This window comes from Nothoprocta perdicaria, unplaced genomic scaffold, assembly GCF_003342845.1.
Source record: "Nothoprocta perdicaria isolate Ctin4 unplaced genomic scaffold, notPer1 scaffold_8, whole genome shotgun sequence".
Taxonomy (NCBI): domain Eukaryota; kingdom Metazoa; phylum Chordata; class Aves; order Tinamiformes; family Tinamidae; genus Nothoprocta; species Nothoprocta perdicaria.
This window is the reverse complement of record NW_020456087.1, coordinates 9,629,018-9,645,239: the sequence shown is the minus strand read 5'-3', so window position 1 is coordinate 9,645,239 and position 16,222 is coordinate 9,629,018.

The following is a 16,222-nucleotide window of genomic DNA, read 5'->3' as shown; positions in this document are numbered from 1 at the left end:
GCCCGGGCCGCAGTGCGAGGGCGCCCGCTGCGGCGCTCGGGCACCTCTTCCCGCCCTCGGGGGCTGCCCGCTGTGCACACGCAGCAGCGCCCCAGTGCTTTCCAGGCACCGTCACTCAGATGCAACTTCAGTGCAGCGGGAAGAATCCTGCCCCATGGATCAGGCCCTTGGGAGAGCAGTGCATATCCCCCGGCACGCACACCATAGACACAGTCCCGCCAAAGCGCCCGCAGACACAAGGGCCGGCAGACACAACTGTCCTCGCTCAGGAGACATCTGCAAAGCCCCGCAGTGGCACTGGCTGCCATTGGAGCCTGGGCGTTTGCACCATTCCCGCACCCCTTTCTGCACACTGGGTGCTTACAGCAAGGAGCGCTGCCTCTTCGAACACCTCTTTACGCCCAGGCATGAGATTTCACATGCCCCACGCAGACAGGCTCACACCTAAATCCCTCTCAGCACCAAGAGGTGCCGACAGGGCCCGCTTGGCACCCTTCACCTTCCAAACGGCACGCACGCAAATCCCGCCGCTCCCTCGCTCCTGCTCCCCTCGCTCCTGCTTCCCCAGGCATCTACGTGTATCAAAATACCCTCAACAGACACTCAAGAAATAGAGACCTCTTCAAAAGGAAAGCGCACACGAACACACTAGGAGAACACTAACTTTGTTGTCCTGTGCCAGGATGGCCAAAAGAAAAGAGCAGGAGCTAAGGGCACATCCCATAGTACAAAATGTAGCATCTCACTGAGCCCAGAAACGAGGCATGAACATCATAAACCAGCATAAGCAAATGGCAAATGAGAGCTTGTCAGATGAGGGGGGCCTATATACAAGCATAGCAGAAAAAGCAGTGTGATTCAGCTTTATATAAGCACGGCAATAAGCGCCGGCTAAATTAGGCTAGAACTGTCCATGCAATCAATACTCATGGGAACTTAAAGGAGAAAATGTTCAAAAAAAGGGGAAAGGAAAAACAGAGAGGAAAGTCCAAATGCGCTGCCAACACAGATCACCCCTGCCTCTATGGAGCTACTGGTGTGACTTGTTCACTGCACTGCTCACCAGAGATCTCACCTGGGATGGAAAATACTACAAAAATGCCACACAAACTACTGATTCCCCATCCCAGCTTGTTCCCAGCTGTGTGGGGACAAGCTGAGCAAGTCTGATCCGCTTTCCTTATGACAGAACAGGGTAAGAATGTCAACAGAGCAGCACAAGCTGCAAGGGGACTATGTGGTGAAGGGAACGTGTGAAGAAGTATCAGAAAACAGATACTTAATTTGGAAAAGAGAGGACTCCACAACAGCTTCAAGAGTACAGCAGTATCTGATTACCTGAATACTGCAGGTGATGCAAAATTCAGGTTATACATCTGAGAAGCAGAATTAATACAAACAGAAATTAAAATACATTTGTACCTTTGTATGCCTAGGCATACAGTGGAAATTGTGAGATGATTTCAGTGTTAAACAGGCAGATGATTAAGGCCTAAGAGCAGCATGAGTAGGGCCAAGCTGGCAGGGAAGGAACCTTACCAGCTACTCTGGAGAGGCCCCAGGCTGAGAGAGACTGAAGGGAGGAAACCAGCACTGCTATTTTTCCTGGAGGAATCTGGGGTGACAGGGGGAATGAGGAATGATGAGCCGCCCCATGGAGAGGACTCTGATGCACAGAGCCTGCAGGAAGCACCCAGGGAGTATCTCACACTGCCACGGCCCTGGCAGGCTGTGTCCAAGAGCAGTGAGGGCGACCGCCATGAGCTGCTTTTGGCTGCAAGGATTTTCTCCAGAGGATGCTCCACTCGCTGCATCCCGGTTATGTAAAGTCTACTAGCATGGGGAATGTCAGCAAGCAGGGGTTGGGAATGGCCTGGCAGGCTGGTGCTGCTCTCCCAGCAGCAGATGTTTTAATTTTGAACTTTAGCTTTTACGCAGGCCAAGGTGAAGCAGGCCGAGCGCCACGTGACTGCCTGGCACGAGGTCCACATAACCAAATTAACTGATATCTGCAGCACAATGGTGGGTTTGTGCGCTGGAAATGGGCTGCTGCTGACAGAGAACTGCCTGGGTAAGGTGGGTATTTACAGCCTGGTGCGGAAATGTAACATTAATCCCTTCTGACCCAGTGCAAATAGACAAACGGAGCTTCCCCCACCTTGAGAGTAACAGCACAGAGGCCTGGCCCGTCCTTTCTCAAGACAGAAAGGAACAATCTGTACTGGCTGCCCCTCGTCTGCTAGGCCAGATCCTCAAGGAGGGAGACAGGAGTCCTGCAGGCTCATTTTGGAAGTTCAAGAGTCCTCACCTTCCTTTGCAGCCCACTCGTGCAGCTCTCAGGGCTTGCCTCTCTGCACTGCGTAGCCAAGTGCCCTTCCTCGTGAAGGTTATAGAAGGCAACGCTGATCTTGACACGTCCCGCCTTCCAACATGTCTTTTAAAAAAAGTCCCAAAACAAGGTTAGAAAGGACTCCAAGATTAGGCTGGCAGATCTGGAAGCCCCACAATTTCAGTTAGGGGAAACACAAGGCAGACCTGCACAGATAGCAGCACGGGTAGCTCCTGCTACGTACACAACCTTTGCTTGCTGAGGGCTGAAAGCCACCCTGGGGCTGCTGCTGGGGTAAATGGAACCCTTAGAGGTGGCTTTCATAAGGTGCCTTGCTGGGTTTGCCGGTTCCCAGTTCTTCCCATGCCTCATCCAAATGTGGAACAATGACTTCCCATCGCTCTTCATCCAGGACAAAGCAAAACCAGAGCACTAAAGGCAGGTAAAGCTGTAGGCAGCGTCAGCTGTCCGAGAGGTGAGACCTTCCTGCCCCAAAGCAAGGACTGCAAGGACTTGTCTTCTGTTCTTTTACTAGCCCTTCTCCGAGAAAACACATTTTCTGTAGAAGCTTTTTCCCCTCCCCTATCTTTTAATGACTAATCTATTTTTGATGGATTAATTTTTTACTTTTTTTAACTTTTACCATGGAATAATGGTCAACCTTCCAGCAAGATGACTGACTGACAGCATTTTCATGTGGCCTAATACAGGAGCAGCCTGCAAATCATGCCAAGCAAACCTGAAGTCATTTGTTGATAAAACTAAGTGTTTGTTTGTTTGTAGATAAAGAAAATGCAGCACAAGGAGAAATCTAACTAATTTGGAAGGTTTTGACTTTCCCCTTTCTTTTCGGAGGTCTCTATGGTGTTCTCACAAGGAATTGTCAGTGAGGTGGTATCTGCACAGTGCAAAATGCTTATTTAATATTTAGGAGAGACTGGACAGAACAAGCTTACACACACCCATCCTTGTCTTGCCTACCAGGGAAAGACAGGAGACCTTGCCCAGTGTCCTCATTTAAGGAAACAACAGGGATCATTGCAGAGGATTTAGGAAACAGCTTTTACACCGTTGAGGCCAGCAGCAGAGCTCAGACTGCAGAAGTGGCCGCGTTACGTGTCCTGGCCCTGCTCTTTTGCAAGGCCACTGATCCCGCACAGAGACTCGAGTCCTCTCGCTGCCCAGGCCCCAGCTGCATTTACCTCCTCCGTTAGCAAATAGCTATAGGAGACACGGGCGCGTTGAGGAAAATGCCCATGCACACACTCACACACGCAAGCCAGGCAGAGCCAGCCTAACTTTTATGGAATTTAAAACAGGGTATCAGTAACAAGGAAGATATATTATTTTCCAAAGTGGGAAAGAGTAAAGGCAACTGGAAAAGAGATCTTGTTTTCTATATTACAGAAGAGCTTGTAACACAAAAGGGAGAGCCTAGCTCTCTTCTAGCTAAGCAGAGAGCCACCTGCCTCAAACAAAGATGGGCAATTATAGAGATAAATAGGTGGACCTTGCAGACCTCAGAGGAGAGATGTGTCTGGCTCCAAATTTTGACCTCTTGCTGATCTGTTCCCCACGGTATGTTATCCTATCCCTCAGCTAAGCCACTGTAATAGAGCAGGACATAACCAAGACATTCACTCAAAGGGAATTTCATTCAAATTGACAGCTACGCCCCTTATTTGAACACACTCTGTCCAGTTCCCCAGCCTTTCTCCCAGTTGCAGAAAGGGAGAAATGAACCATTCCCAACCATGACCCAGGTGTCCACAGAGCACTTGGGTTATTTGTACAGCTTCCAGGGAGGGGACACAGGGCACCAAGGAACCTTGAAACACTCCTACCTCCAATCGCCCAGCACAGGAGGTCACAAGCATCACTTTTCCCAATCTGGAGGTTCCCTCAGTCAGAGGAGAGATAAAGTAAAGCATCAAGCAGTGCCTTTTCACCTTCAGCCTTCCTCCTTTACTGCAATAACTTGAAGTCTGGTACTGCAAAAGGCCAAAGTGGGAGGTCAGGAGAACAGGGGGTGCCTGTAGATCCTTGCTCGTTCCTCCAGTTGGGGCATGTGATTTGCTGCCTCTCTCTCCAAGCCCACACACTCTAACTCACCACCCCTGCACCCTGATACTCACAGTACCAGCCTCCACACTGAGCTGATCAAAATAAATGCCTGTCTTGTCAGGAGGAATAACAGTTACTGTTAGGCTTCAAGAAAAGCAGCAAAATATTTTTTTGCAAGTGCACTGCGAGGGATAACGTTAAGTATCTCGGTCCAGAAAAGAGGGGTTGAAAGAACCCAAACGCTTCAGAGTTACTACTGTTAGAGAGCACACTCACTACAGGCTGGGCTGCCAAAACAAAGGATATTTTTTTCAGATTTGTGATAGAAACTGCAATTCAAACACAAAATTATACACATTTGCATATGCACATAAATTATGCACAAGATACCTTATTTCTCAACAGCAGCAGTGAAGAAGCTGCAGTAGCCCAGCCAGTATTTAACAGCGAGATCAACCTGCAAGTCCCAAGTGACCTTGGGACACCAGATGCACAACAGCCTGGAAAAAGCAGAGATCACAAGACGGGCCAGCCCGCTCTCCTGGTCGTTATCTCCAGCCCCAGAATATTCTAGTTTCTAACAACAGAGCATTACAGGTCTTGGCTAGAGACCTTTTGCCAGACACTGCAAAAGCCAGCATCCTTCTGACAGCTGTACCAGCAACACAGCAACTGCAACGCGCCCCAGTCTGGATTCCCAAGAGCTCCATTAAATACACCCCCTTTCGGAAGATTTTTCCTGTATTAATGCTATGGTTTGAACAATAATATATGATTCTTTACAATTCCCTTCTGAATTTATTATTTCTATGTAGTTCATTTGCTGGACAAGAGCAAGTTGGAAATAAGGGCTGGGGGTTCAGCAGATTATTTGACTAGATGAGTTTGTCAGCAACAGAGTTTCTTAACAAACTTCTAACTTTTGAGTCCCATCAAGCTGTACCTCATTATCTGCAGTAAAATGTATGTTAGGAAGTCACTGCTCTTGTCAGCAATCATTAACATCCAAACAGTATGGATCGGGAAACATTGTGGTTTTGCAGTAGTTTTTCAAAGAGAAAAAAAAAAAAGAAAACCAAGAAAATCATCCTTGCCTATATCACAGAACACCATTTAGAAGAGACGAGGCAACTCAGGACCATAAAACCACATCTGCTTCACGTACAGAACGTGCACCCACACGGTGCCAAAACGGTGGCATTGCTCACTGTGCAGTGACAGCTGCCTGAGCAAAGGGAGGGAGAAGCTCCACCAGCTGAGCTGCCCTGCTGCTGCTCAGCAGCCGTGCGTGCTCCAGGACAGGGCAGTCTCTTTCCTAAGTGCAAATACAAGTCACCGGCAGTCTTTGGTAGGGTCCTATTGAGGTGGCCTCCAAGTCTTTGAAACCAAGCATCTCGGACATACAGGCACAGAGACTGCTGTGGGCAGCAATAAACTTATCTATCAACTGATGGAAATGGATTTCATTGGATTTCAGCAAAAAATGCCCATTGGATTTCAGCAAAAAATGCCCTTGCCCCCAGCACAGAAAGCACAGGGACTTCCTTCAGAGCCTGCATTGCCAGCTGTGCCATTTGCATGGCTGCATTACAGAAGACTAGTTTCCTGGTCAGACAAACTCAAATCTCAGTCTTAGGTAGTTTAGGGGCATCTCTGGCATTTTTGTGGTGATGATTGAGGATTACTGATGTGTCCCTGGCTGTTCCTCTGTCAAACGTACCAACAGATGGTATGTTCCATTAGTCAACCAAAATCAGTAGTCCTCAATTTATTATTTAGGCCTTGCTCATTAACATTTGGTAGCATTTCATAACTCATGTGGTTAACAACTCAGCAAAAGGTAGACTCTGCCAAGGTGGAACTTCCTGAAAGTGCTGCCACGGGGTTCCTCAGAGGAACCATTCAGCTCACACCCCTCATTGCTAAACCTGCTGAGTTATTCAGAGTACCAGGAGGCTGGACAAAATCAGGACAGAAGGAATACAGCAGAAGAGGAGACTGGCAATGATGTGGTAAGGTATTTGGAGAGACTTAGTTTGCCAGGATTCATTTTATGAGGAGAGGCTTTAAGCTAACTGATCAAGCTGGGTGGCTTAAAAAAATGTATAGGTCATCAGCCTTGATTAGCTAGCAATCATTTAGGCCGAAATAACCCATTGGCATTCCAACCATCAGCATGTTAGCTGAAGTCCACCCAGCTAGACCGGTACCTCTTTTGCCAACACCGTTGGGGATTATTATTGGCCTGAAACGCCACGCTGAATGTCTGACCAGCACTCCAAGGATGTTTCTGAACATGCCTTACGTGTCTTACTGGCCAGCAGGTAAGTTCTGCCTGCATGGGCAGCACTAATACTTCTAGAAATACAGAATGCTTCTACATAGACACGCCTAGACGACACTCTTTGGATGGGCAATAGGTACCTTCAGGGGTTGCACTGGAATATGGATCAATATCCTTGTATTTAACTACACACTTACTAGGAAAGGACCATTTCTTTTTCTTACTAAAAGCTGCATCCCTAACTTCTGAACTTCTGTTCCCAAATCTTTACCCGCTCGTTGTGAGGCAGTAGGTGTGAGTAGTGTGACTCCCACCTCTCAATGATCAGCTCTCCCAACAGTAAAACCCACCAAAAATAGCATAGTGACTAGGACATCTGCAAGGGTTAATCAAATGCCTGTGAGATGTCCACGTGCATCACCTGAGCCCAGTGCTCTCCAAGAAGAGCCAGTGCTGTTGGCAGCACCCATGGAGAAGGACTCAGCCTCTGGGGAGGGCTGCAGGGCTGAGGCAGGGGGCAAGCAGGGTGGAAGCAGCGAGGCACAGCTTCACCTGCAGCACTGCACCACTTCACCTCAGACGAAGGTATTGACAATCTCAACCCCCCTCAGAACCCTTCCTCTAAAAGAAGCAATTGTTCCTCCAAAAACAAGAGAAGCTGGGTCATCAGATGAGGGTGAAGCTGGTTAAAAAGCCATTAAGAAAGCAGCCCAGGCATTCAGGAGCAATCAGGGCTGCTTGGGCTGATCAGGAGAGACAGAGGAGATTATTTATTTATGGCATTCCTGCTCTCCCTGGGCGGATGTCTCTGCTGGGAAAGCTTTAACAGAAGTAGGAGAGCAGGAGGCAGGTGCTACTTGGAATCCTCCAGAGGTTTCTCCTGGCCTGAATCTCTGGAGAGCTAAACACAATTCATGTCCACAGCATCCAGGAGATGTCAACTGTCTCTCAGAGCAGGAAAAGCCAGAAAGAACATCCCACAGGTCTCTGCTGGGATGGAGCACACAGACAGCCCAGCTTGCCATGCAAGCTTTGCAACGTTTTCAATAAAATCTCTTCAGAGCAATAGTGCTCAAGCACACGGCCATTTCTCTCTTATCATGGTTTAGCCTCTTCCCTTTAAACACAGATCAAGTGTCTCTAGAGACTCAGCAAGCATTTAACAGACCTGCCTGATGGAAAAACCTCCAATGAGGAAACCAAGACCTGAAATCCCCAACAGGCACCCTCAATTCAATCCACAGCTTATAGAGCACCCCTGAAGTTGCATGCAATCAGATCCTACCTGCAGAAAGCACATCTGTCTGGGCTGTATTCAAAGCTCACCTAAACATCCTAAGCTAAACTCGGTTGGTTAGGGAACATATGGGGGGAAGGTGGGGGTTGACTGAATGGACTAGGCAGGAGCAAATATCTTATTTGAAAAAGTCAACATGGGGAAAGAGATCAAAGATTCCTTTCCATAATGGAGTATTGGCTTTCCTGATGCAATTTCTTATGGATTCCTTACACTGGATGATGAAGAGGAGTTATTCCCTACAATCATCAGGTTCTCATCTATACCCAGAGCTAAATTTGCAGTCATTATTAAAAAACAACTGCAGTGAGATACAGAACTGCCAAGGCATTCGTGAAGGCAGATTTGGCTAATAAGTCTTGTTCTGGCTTGTAGGCCACAAAGGGGAATCAGGACTGAGGATCTATCACCAGACTTTCTCACTGAAAAATGCCACTGCAAAAGGGTCACTGATGGGGACCAAACAAATTCTATGAACGGCAGAGCCTGCACTGTGTCAACTCATGTCTCCTTGCAATTCATTACTGATGAGATACCAGAGATTGAGATGAAAAGGACAGGAGCGGACAGAGAACTACTGCTTCAGACACATTTCATTCAACATTCCCGATTTCTTCCCGCTTGCCCCTCTTGTGTTACTCACGGATGATGATATTCCCCCTCGCTTCCCGTCTCAAGCAGTGTATTGTTTTGTGCTGCTAAAGCTGCTGCAGAACTAGTTGTGGGAGCTAAATAACTCATTAATCCATAAAGGGCTTTAAGAAACCTTTGAAAAGGAAAGGCCTGAGGAACGAGAGGGTATCATCTTCACGATGTTCAGCGATCCGAGGCAGCCTCAACATCAATAGGCACAAAGTCTAACAGTGGGAGAGTCTCAGCAAGCCCTAACTCACACTTCGCCTCCTGCCCACACCTAACAGTGACTTCTGCCACTCGGAAATCTGAGAAAAGATGGTTTTTTTCCTCTGCATGCCTCCAAACAAATAACAACATAAAAAGTATCCATTTCAACCCAATTAAACAAGTTCTATTTAATCCCTCAAAAGGAACTTTTATTGATGCCGTTTAAGAGGAGGGGGGGAGTTCAGAGTTTATGTGACCTTTGTTTCCCACTCTGTGAAGAACCATTAAACACTGACAGCTCCTTAGCCCTCCCTGCAGCCTGCCCAAGGGAGGCTGCAGCCCCCAGGGAGTTAAATCTCAGAAGACCAAAGGCCCTGGGCAGTTGTTCTGCTTTGACTGTTGGGCTGCGGCTTGGAAACATTTATGGGGTCACACTAAATACACTGGCAAGGTTCATTTGTGTACTCTAACACACAGGGTTGTGAAAATTATGTGCATCCCATAGTTTTCTAATACATGTTTCGGTTCTAAAAACCTCAGGAGCGTCTTGTGCCCCTTCATGCTCTTATTTGGTATTTTCATCTTCCTTTTCACCTGCTAAAACAAAACAAAACACAGAAACAGAGTCCGTTTTGGTTCTGTCCTTGGCCAACTGACCTTGGTTTCAGTGCCTGGCAGACCAGCACCCCTCACTGCAAGAGCCAGGTTACAAAAACAAAAGGAGAACATTTGCTTCCCTGTGAAATGCTTCCCATTGAGATGTTGGAGCCACAATAATTTCTGTGGTGTGTTCTGAGCTTTCTCAAAGTCTCAGCTTTGCAGAAATGCAAATAACCTGCACCAATGAAAAGAGTTTACCAGTCAGGAAGAGGCTTCTTCCTGCTAAGGTACCCTCAGGCTCCTGTGCAGATAACATTAACATCCTATGCCATACATAGGGCTCCTCTGAGGAGACCTGCTTTTGGTGACACTCACTGTTTACCTCCTCCCAGTTTTCTTTGAGAGTGTCTCTGCAGTAGAATACAGGGGCAGTTTTAAACTGATTAACTTAAGCTACTGCGAAAGGCTCTAGAGATGCTCATTAATATTGAACATAAACTTTAGACATCAAATGTGTCAAAATAAAGCATTCCCAAAATGGCATGAGATGATCCTGCCATTTTGGACTTTCATGGATTTGAATGGATTGTACAATTTAAATCGTATGGATATTGAAACAACTTCCTTGTGTAGAAAAGACCTTCATTGGACTGAGGTGACAGCAACACTTGTGAAATCAGTGTTTGCCTGTACAAGGGTATAACACCCATTAACTCCCACCACAAAGTGGCAGGAAGGAGAATGGAGTATGGTGATATAGTTACTTGAACACATCTGGCACCTCTGGATTCAAAATGACTACCCTTAAGAAGCCAAGGAGGGACATTCAAAAGTGATAGCTATCTAACCAAGGTGTCAAGGACATCCCAACTTGCTCGGGATCCTCCCTTTGCTGGAAAACATGAGAAGACACACATGAGTATTCCCAGAGAAGCAGAACATGTTCTGATACTTCTGCAGCACCCTTACTACGTAAGGGGCTAAAGTCTTTCAGTAAGCAGAGGCTGCAGGTTACATATTGTAAAGAGAAGAGTATGTAGAGTATGGATGTGCATCTGTGCCCAGACATCCCTGCCTCCTGGGGCACCTCAGAGAGCTCTGCTCTCAAGAACCCCCCAGGAGACACAGCAGTGTGTGGGGGTGGCTGGGGCCTGGATCCGCTCCTGTCAAGCAGCTTTCCAGCCCAGGATGCGACTGCGGCTGGTGAAACACGTTAGCTAATGAAGATTGAGGCAGGCAGGCAGAGACGATCCCCTCAGCCTGTTAATCCACTTAGGGAAGGAGAAGGGAAACCTGAGCTGAATTCCTGTGCTCCCTGCAATGAACTGTACTGCGCTAGCTGTAGCATCTAACCAGAGCAAAGCCAGCCAAAGCTGGACGGCTGCAAGCTCTGAACACAAGTCTGGTGCCTGTGGGAGCCAGAGGGGACAACCCGAGAGATTCAGGAACAGACTCCCTAAGAGCCAGAGCAGGATTTTTGTGCCCATTGGAAACCAGTGCTGGACACAACTCCTCGGAAGCAGCCTGGGCTTTACCTGCCCTCTCACCAGGACAAGGCAGGAAGAGGCTGGACGTGAGTTTTTGCCTGGCAGCAGGCAAGGAGAGCACAGACGCTCTACAGAGATCAAAAAGGCTTCCCAAGGGAGTGACTCAGGTGCCTGAGTGAGAAAGTCGGAGAGCAGATTTGTGCCCAGGCACCCATCCAGCAGTGACCGGAGTTAGGCTGACTCTGACTGGGCCTTGAGCACAGTTTAAATCCAGCAGTTTGCAGGGATGATGGGTGCCAATCCCAGGAAACGCCAGATTATCTGTAACCACCAGAGGGTGCTCCCCATCTCAAAGACAGAGTCAATGTCACAGATTTACCCAGCCAGCCAGAGGAGCCTTTATTCCTAGCAATTGTGGAAACTGAGCAAGGGAAAAGATAGAAGATTAATAATAAACAATAATTAATGAATCTGATCCTCTGCCTCTCCTCCCTTCCTGTGTGCCTACTGCCCAGGCAAGGTAAGGCTCTTTATCCCATTTGTCCTCCGTGTCCTGCTCAGTCAGAGATTTTCTCACAGTGGAGGTTAAATCACTTTTATTCTTTTCTCCTAGATCCAGAGCAGCAAATAAACACTTTCCACTTGGCAGGTCTGTAAAGGCCACAGTCCCGGCTCGCCAGCCCCTCCGCTCACGCAGCCTCCACGATGCCGAGGCCTGACCTCACCCACAGCAGCCTTAGAGGCTCAAGTTCATCTTTCCCACTCCATCCCAATCTTTTTCCCCAGAGCACAGCCCCCTGTGTAGAGATGCCTCAGGACAATGTTTTCTCAACAGATGTGCCCAAGCTTTGGGGCACAGCAAGCCTAGTTGTATCCGTAAAACAACCAGAGGGAAAGATGTTTCCCTTGGGAACTCAGTCCCATCACTCTCTTCCCCCTTGTATCAGTGGGGAGCAGAGGCTTGTGCCTGAGCTAACCCAACCAGGACCATGTCACTTTGTGTCTCAGCTTCCCCACCACTGAAGTTAGAGGTAACACCACAGAGCTACTTCATCTGGAGAGAACTCAACAGCCAGGACTAAACCATAAGGTTTATGCTGTGCCCGGAGATTCACTCATGCCATCTCGAGCATGCCAAGCAACATCAGGCGCCCGTGCCAAGCAGCCCAGCTCTGCTGCTGTGTCTGGCGGAACATCTGCTTGTCCCAGCCCTGGCTTACTTTGCTAGTCGAGGTCTGCACATCCCATGGGCAGACGAGCTCTCACTGATGGCTCCCACTCAGCACAAGTGCTACATCTTGCTGTCTGACCACCACAAGAACAGATTGGGGTATTTTTTTAATTGCACTTTCCTCTCTCCTTCGGTCAGTAGTGCCAGGCCCTGCCTGCAGGGATTTTTGTCAAGAGTTCTTGCTCTTGGATACTTTGGCATCCATTTTCGTTCTGCTCTCTTTAAACCATACCTTTGATGAAACTGTTAAAGCTGAGTAGTTAATTCCCACCACAGGGGACTCTCATTCGGTCCCTCACACAGATTAAAACAGGTTTGATATGGTCTGGCTCACCTCGCTTCTAGAATGAACCAGTAGCTGTAGCACACGCGGGGAGCTAACGCTTTCCAAGCAGGTGACCAGGCAGCCACAGCCCCTGGGAGGGAGGCCAGCAAGTTCCTCCTCCAGATTCTAGCACTGGGAGCAGAAAAATGGGAAAATTTAGGAGAAAATGATTTTTATGGGAGGTTTTTGGACATTTGCGATGGACAATTCTACTTCCTACAGCTGGAATGGTGGGGTTAAATGTCACGGCTCTGCTTCTTGCACTATTTATAATGTTCTGTCTTGGAAATATGTAAAATACCAGGCATGCCATAGAAAGGTTATGGTATGGACAAAGGATAGGTTTAGACACTAATCATCCCACTACCATAAATAATCAACCTGATAGACTTTAATACCACTCATGTACTTGCGCCTAAAGATGTACATAATCAGCTGTCAAAAACCTAGTTATCTAAAATGAAGTACTTGGAGCATTAAATGTCTACATACTTTTTCCAGGAGCACTCCAAGATCTTTGCCATAGTTATTTCTCCTGCAACAGCAAAGACTTTTAAAGTCATTACATGTGCCTAGTGAGATTCTTCTTTCTTGTATATTGCTGCGTGAGAGAATTACTTTAATTCTTTTAGTTACTGCTGGGGGAATGTTGAGATCTCATAAGTATCCCCAAATCCTTCACTGTTAAGAAAAGCAGCATCCGGATGTCTGCCTTTCTCATGAAACCAAAATACATAGTCAGATCTGTCTTTCTTACACCAACTAGCACCTCAGTGGAGATTACTATTTGTAGGGTACATAATACACAACATGAGCGGGTTTTGGCTGCCTGCAATTAGCTCATCTGCAACTACATGAAATGGCAACACTTATTCCAAGTGGAAAGGCCAGGGTAACACCATCTTATAGCAAATAAACCTCCAGAGCATGGCAGGATCCGCGAAACAAAGATGCCATATGTAAAAAGTCTCGACTACAAACGCAGTCAAGACAGAGGAAATGCCAGGATGGTGTTTACTTGTGAGAAATGCACTTGGCTGTCATGTACATATGCATTATTTTATAGCGTTAATTACATGATCAGATTTTTTTTCCGCGGGACCCCATGCCAGTCAGAAGGGATTGTGCCCATGTAATGAGCAGCTATTTGAGATGCTGTTTTCCACTCATTGTTCAGTGTGTGGCCCCAGGCCTTATTTACTGCACATTATTCAAACCTGGCTCTGGAGATTTATTCATTTCCTTGTGTGTTTTCCTATGGGCTTATCATTACACTGTCCAAGAGCTTCACCAGGCTGAGACCATTTGTTTTCATGCATCCCTATGAGAGCAGGGGATATTTTTATTCCTGCTTTACGGGTGAGTGGCTGAGGAACAAGGTGAAAGGTACTTGCTAATTCTGGGTGTCCAGTTGGAGAAACCAGTGGCCTGGCTGATCGGTGTTTGTACAGCGCTTTGTGTTCAGCGGATTCCCATTCCCTTCATCTGCAGCCGTAAGCACTCACTGCTTATGTAAAGCAGCTCCTTTGGGATCAGAAAGGACTACTGTAAAATAAGGAATGCACAATTTAATGGCCACTGGCACAACAGCTGCTTCAAAACACTTGAAAAGTATCATACAGGAATAGTTAGAGACAGAAGCTGGACTGCTAGGTCAGAATTTCACTACCATAAAAGCTTCCTTTTCTCTCCTACAGTCCCTTGTCTCATGCACTACACACCTGACAAATGAGACAGGGGTCCCACAGATGGTCTCCTTCACGAAGCAACTCTGATTTATCTCAGAGCCAGTTCATCACATGCACCGAAGGAGTCAAGGGTCTTGTGGAAGAAAGAGCACACAGTTGTGTAGCTGAAGCACACACCACGGGGAAGATGCACGACTGGGTAGAAAGAAGTACATGCAGAAGGTGGATAATCAAGAACCAGAAGCTGAGGAAACGTCAGTTTGCCCCCCTCAGAGCACTCTTCTACACAGTTCAACAGCACGCAGAGTCCCTTACAAAGCCTTTCTTGCAAAGCACAACAGTGAAGCTTTCTGGGGGGCATCACACAGACCCCTACAATGAGGTTATCGGAGCAGACAGGCTGCAGGATGCATCATCCTCCTCTATGAAAACTAACATAGAGGCTCCTGTAACACTTGGTGCATTTTAGAGACTGATGACAGCTGAGCAGTGATTCGCTTTAATAGACTGAGTCCTTTCCAAGCATCAAACCAAATCCAGCCCCTCTCTCCCCTCCAAAGCACCCCACTCCCTCAGGCTCACTGCCTTTGCCTCCTCACCCCATTCCTTTTCTTCTTCCTCATCTCACCCCTCTATGTGCTGCTCACAGAAAATAGGATTAGCACCAGGTCAGCTGGCTGATCCATCCTCTTGCCCCAGTGCAGCCTCAGCTATACCAGCATTATTTCTGGATGGACATTTTTCAAGCTTGATCTGAGAAACCACCAGGCCTATACATCAACCTGTTCTCATACTTCTGTGTTGTTGCTAACATAAAGTTGGTAAAACTGAACTGAAATCTTCCACACACGTGGTAATCAAAGCTCATTTACTTCTAGCCCTATCATCAGTGGGCATAGGGAGCAGCTTAATGCCTTCCTCTTGGCCTCTTTGCATTTGAAGACCTTGCAATCCTGTGCCCTTGCCTAGCAGCTGCATTTCCATGACATTAACCTAACAGAAACACACTACTACCTTAGTCCCTCTCACTTCATTTGCGGGTCTCCAAGTATATCCCTTGGAAGTCTACAGGATTTTAAGGAACCTGCCAAGAAGAACAGGCATGCATAGCAGGCCAGCTTGTGACAGACAAACCAGACATCCCTTCAGGTTTAGGGGACTCCGACCTATTTGGGATCCCTCTGCCCTCACAGGCCTTGCCATTTCATACCTCCAGGGTTCACTGCCCTACTAGCCATGCATATCTGGGGGTACAAAAGAGACATAAGCCTTTCTTGAGACAAATCGCCCACTTAGATTCAGTTTGTCATGCTTTTTCAAAACCTTGCACTGAAATTTCAAGAAAACTTGAGAAAATATCTTCAGAAATCAATGCTATCATTTGCTACATTGAGGATACTACTAGCTAGAGCAGCAAGCCCTCTTACAGCAGCAGTCCTGGATGGTGCTGAATGCCATGGTCTGGGTTTCCAGTGTTGTGCCTTAGGCACAGAGCAACCCTTCCTCGCTAGCCAGCAGCGAAGACCTGCCAGATTTCCTAAAAACCTGGCTCCAAGGAAACTAGAAGTCTTGGTGCTTGTGGGAATGAGAGTATACAGAACGAATACAGTCATAAGTAACAGCATCATAAGCTTAAAAATTCAGAATTTCTCTTTACTAGGATAACACAGATTTGCCTCCAGTGTTACAACCTGTGAGGCCTTCCCAGGCAGACCAGGCCCCGTCCTGTGCAAGCAGGGCATGGGGGGGCCTTTCTCTGCCACAGAGCATGAACCAAGGTGTTGGGGAAGGGGAGGTGGCAGCCCACGAGGGCCTGCAACTGCCCTGTACTGCGTGTGTTTGCACAACTGCGGGAGAGCGCAGCCCTTGCTGATGTTATTCACAGGCCTTGGCCGACAGTAAATAAGACAGTGGAGCTTGATTCATGAGAGATGACAGGAAATCTATAACGTGTGGGCTCTATAATCTGCTCGCTACTGCGTAGCAAAATGAAAGAACAACAGTCCAATTACCGAGTCCTTGCTGATCCCAAGCACATCCTTCAGGTCTTGCATCGCTCCGAGCAGCGGGAATC